The sequence below is a fragment of the Arachis ipaensis genome, chromosome B5, assembly GCF_059453495.1.
Source record: "Arachis ipaensis isolate K30076 ecotype BB chromosome B5, ASM5945349v1, whole genome shotgun sequence".
Lineage (NCBI taxonomy): Eukaryota > Viridiplantae > Streptophyta > Magnoliopsida > Fabales > Fabaceae > Arachis > Arachis ipaensis.
In genome coordinates, this window is record NC_142440.1 from 99,997,455 (window position 1) to 100,002,303 (window position 4,849).

Sequence of the window (4,849 nt, forward strand, 5' to 3'; positions counted from 1 at the left end):
AGGTCCTCCTCCTTGGGATTCACGTCCTCTCCTCTCCTCAGAGGTTCGGCCATGGCGCTTATGTCAATGGCCTTGCACTCTCCTTTTGGGTTCTCTTCTGTATTGCTTGGGAGAGTACTAGGAGGGATATCAGTGATCCTTTTACTCAGCTGGCCCACTTGTGCTTCCAGATTTCTAATGGAAGACCTTGTTTCATTCATGAAACTTACAGTGGCCTTAGATAGATCAGAGACTAGATTTGCTAAATTAGAAGCATTTTGTTCAGAGTTCTCTGTCTGTTGCTGAGTGGATGATGGAAAAGGCTTGCTATTGCTAAACCTGTTTCTTCCACCATTATTAAAGCCTTGTTGAGGCTTTTGATCCTTCCATGAGAAATTTGGATGATTTCTCCATGTTGAATTATAGGTGTTTCCATAAGGTTCACCTAAGTAATTTACCTCTGCTATTGCAGGGTTCTCAGGATCATAAGCTTCTTCTTCATGAGAAGCCTCTTGAGTACTGTTGGATGCAGCTTGCATTCCATGCAGACTCTGAGAGATCATATTGACTTGCTGAGTCAATATTTTATTCTGAGCCAATATGGCATTCAGAGTATCAATCTCAAGAACTCCCTTCTTCATAGGCGTCCCATTATTCACAGGATTCCTTTCAGAAGTGTACATGAACTGGTTATTAGCAACCATGTCAATGAGTTCTTGAGCTTCTGCAGGCGTTTTCTTTAGGTGAATGGATCCACCTGCAGAAGTGTCCAGTGACATCTTTGATAGCTCAGATAAACCATCATAGAATATATCCAGGATGGTCCATTCTGAAAGCATGTCAGAAGGACACTTTTTGGTCAACTGTTTGTATCTTTCCCAAGCTTCATAGAGAGATTCACCTTCTTTCTGTCTGAAGGTTTGAACATCAGCTCTAAGCTTGCTCAGCTTTTGAGGAGGAAAGTACTTGGCTAAGAAAGCCGTGACCAGCTTATCCCAAGAGTTCAGGCTGTCTTTGGGTTGAGAATCCAACCATAATATAGCTCTGTCTCTTACAGCAAAAGGGAAAAGCATGAGCCTGTAGACTTCAGGATCTACTCCATTAGTCTTAACAGTATCACATATCTGCAAGAATTCAGTTAAGAACTAAAAAGGATCTTCAGATGGAAGTCCATGAAACTTACAGTTCTGCTGCATTAGAGAAACTAATTGAGGTTTCAGCTCAAAGTTGTTTGCTCCAATGGCAGGAATGGAGATGCTTCTTCCATGTAAATTGGAATTAGGTGCAGTAAAGTCACCAAGCATCTTCCTTACATTATTATTATTTTCGGCTGCCATCTCCTCTGCCTGTTCAAAAATTTCTGAAAGGTTATCTCTGGATTGCTGTATTTTAGCTTCTCTTAATTTTCTCTTCAGAGTCCTTTCAGGTTCTGGATCTGCTTCCACAAGAATGTTCTTATCCTTGCTCCTGCTCATATGACAAAGAAGAAGGCACAGAAAAATAATAATAATAATAGAAATCCTTTATACCACAGTATAGGGATCCCTTTGTGAGTGGAAGAAAAGAGGGGGAGACAAAGAATGTGATGTAAAGGAAGAAATGCAACTGTACTGATGGAAGAGATGTGAGATGAGATGTTAGGATATGAATGAATAAATAGAATAGGATGGGGGAGGTATAATTTTCGAAAATTATTTTGAAAAGGAGTTAGTGATTTTTGAAAATTGGTTTTTGAAAATTTGTTAGTATTTTTCGAAAATTTTTTTTGAAATAAAAATAAAAATAAAAATAATTAGTTAATTAAAAAGAAATTTTTGAAAAAGGGGGAGATATTTTCGAAAATTAGAGAGAGAGAGTTAGTTAGGTAGTTTTGAAAAAGTTAAGAAACAAACAAAAAGTTAGTTAGTTAGTTGAAACAAATTTTGAAAAGATAAGAAGTTAGGAAGTTAGAAAAGATATTTTGAAAAGATATTTTTGAACAAGATAAGATAAGAAGATATTTTGAAAAGATATGATAGGATTAGTTTTGAAAAAGATTTGATTTTTAAAATCACAATTAATGACTTGATTCATAAGAAATCACAAGATATGATTCTAGAACTTAAAGTTTGAATCTTTCTTAACAAGCAAGTAACAAACTTCAAATTTTTGAATCAAAACATTAATTGTTTATGTTATTTTCGAAAATTTGGTATAAAAATAAGAAAAAGATTTTTGAAAAATATTTTTGGAATTTTCGAAAATAACTAAGAAATTTGAAAAAGATTTGATTTTTGAAAAAGATTTTGAAAAAGATAAGATTTTCAAATTGAAAATTTGATTTGACTCATAAGAAACAACTTTGATTTTTTTTAAAAATTTTTTAAAAAGTCAACTCAATTTTCGAATTTGATGAGAGAAAAAGGGAAAGATATTTTTTTGATTTTTTTTTTGAATTTTTTATGAAAACATGAAAAATATGCAATGCATGAAATTTTTAGATCAAAACAATGAATGCATGCAAGAATGCTATGAATGTCAAGATGAACACCAAGAATACTTTGAATGTCATGATGAACATCAAGAACATATTTTTGAAAAAATTTTTAATGCAAAGAAAACATGCAAGACACCAAACTTAGAATTCTTTAATGCTTACGCACTAAGAATTCAAGAATGCATATGAAAAACAACATACAACACAAAACAAAAAATCATCAAGATCAAACAAGAGGACTTACCAAGAACAACTTGAAGATCATGAAGAACACTATGAATGCATGAAATTTTCGAAAAATGCTAGATGCATATGCAAGTGACACCAAACTTATGATATGACTCAAGACTCAAACAAGAAACATGAAATATTTTTTTGATTTTTGTGATTTTCTAAATTTTTTTTGGATTTTTATTTTATATTTTTCGAAAAATTATTTTGAAAAAGGAAAATAAGGATTCCAAAATTTTTAGTATGAATTCCAGGAATCTTGCCATGTTAGTCTAAAGCTTCAGTCCAGGAATTAGACATGGCTTACTAGCCAGCCAAGCTTTCAATGAAAGCTCCAGTCCAAAACACTAGACATGGCCAATGGCTAGCCAAGCTTCAGCATTTAACACCAGAGTATATTGATCTTGATAACAAATTGCTACTCATCATTTACCAAGCATGTAACTTGCCTCTGATGGTTTGGAAGCCTCAGTCCAAAAGAATTTAGACATGGCTCTACAGCCAGCCAGGCTTCACATGCTTCATGAAACACTAGAATTCATTCTTTAAAAATTTTGAATAAATTTTTGAAAACATTTTTATTTTATTTTTTTTTCGAAAACATATGAGAAATTTTTGAAAATATTTTTGAAAGATTTTTGAAAATAAAATAAAAAGAAAGTTACCTAATCTGAGCAACAAGATGAACCGTCAGTTGTCCAAACTCAAACAATCCCCGGCAACGGCGCCAAAAACTTGGTGCACGAAATTGTGATCTCCAGGCTCGAACAAATCCTGGTAATGGCTCCAAAGCTTGGTGCTCTGATCTTAATTCATAATTGTCACAACTTCGATACAACTAACCAGCAAGTGCACTGGGTCGTCCAAGTAATACCTTACGTGAGTAAGGGTCGAATCCCACGGAGATTGTTGGTATGAAGCAAGCTATGGTCACCTTGTAAATCTCAGTCAGGCAGATATAAAGTGATAATGGTGTTTTCGAATATCATATAACAAAATAGGGATAGGAATACTTATGTAAATCATTGGTAAGAATTTCAGATAAGCGAATGGAGATGCTTGTCGTTCCTCTGAACCTCTGCTTTCCTGCTATCTTCATCCAATCAGTCTTACTCCTTTCCATGGCTGGCTGTATGCAAGGGCATCACCGTTGTCAGTGGCTACATCCCCTCCTCTCAGTGAATAATATGCTCACGCACCCTGTCACGGCACGGCTATTCATCTGTCGGTTCTCGATCATGCTGGAATAGGATTCACCCTCCTTTTGCGTCTGTCACTAACGCCCAGCACTCGCGAGTTTGAAGCTCGTCACAGTCATTCAATCATTGAATCCTACTCAGAATACCACGGACAAGGTTTAGACCTTCCGGATTCTCTTGAATGCCGCCATCATTCTAGCTTACGCCACGAAGATTCTGGTTAGGAGATCTAAGAGATACTCATTCTAGCTTAATTCATGTAGAACAGAAGTGTTTGTCAGGCACGCGTTCATAAGGGAGAAGGATGATGAGTGTCACACATAATCATCACCTTCATCACGTTCTTGGGTGCGAATGGATATCTTAGAAGCGAAATAAGAAGAGTTGAATAGAAAACAGTAGTACTTTGCATTAATCTTTGAGGAACAGCAGAGCTCCACACCTTAATCTATGGAGTGTAGAAACTCTACCGTATGAAAATACATAAGTGAAGGTCCAGGCATGGCCGTGTGGCCAGCCCCCTATGGTCTATGAACAATGCGTTCAAAGATGATCCTAAGATCCTATGATGATCAAAAGATGGTCAAAAAGACGTCTAATACAATAGTAAGAGGTCCTATTTATAATAAACTAGTCACTAGGGTTTACATGAGTAAGTAATTGATGCATAAATCCACTTCCGGGGCCCACTTGGTGTGCGTTTGGGCTGAGCTTAAGTGTTCCACGTGCAGAGGCCATTTGTGGAGTTGAACGCCAGTTTCTGTGCCAGTTTGGGCGTTCAACTCTGGTTTTGGATCCTTTTCTGGCGCTGAATGCCAGATTTGGGCAGAAGGCTGGCGTTGAACGCCAGTTTACGTCGTCAATTCTTGGCCAAAGTATGGACTATTATACATTGCTGGAAAGCCCTGGATGTCTACTTTCGAACGAAATTGGAAGCGCGCCATTTCGACTTCTATATCTCCAG

The 4,849-nt window shown here is 36.5% G+C and overlaps 1 non-coding gene across 1 annotated transcript; it reads left to right on the forward strand.

The window, feature by feature from the left end:
• The first annotated feature begins 812 nt into the window (after positions 1 to 812).
• On the forward strand, positions 813 to 920 carry LOC148565145 (small nucleolar RNA R71). The gene has a single exon (XR_015885096.1). It is a non-coding gene; the product is annotated as a small nucleolar RNA R71 (small nucleolar RNA).
• The last annotated feature ends 3,929 nt before the right edge of the window (positions 921 to 4,849 follow it).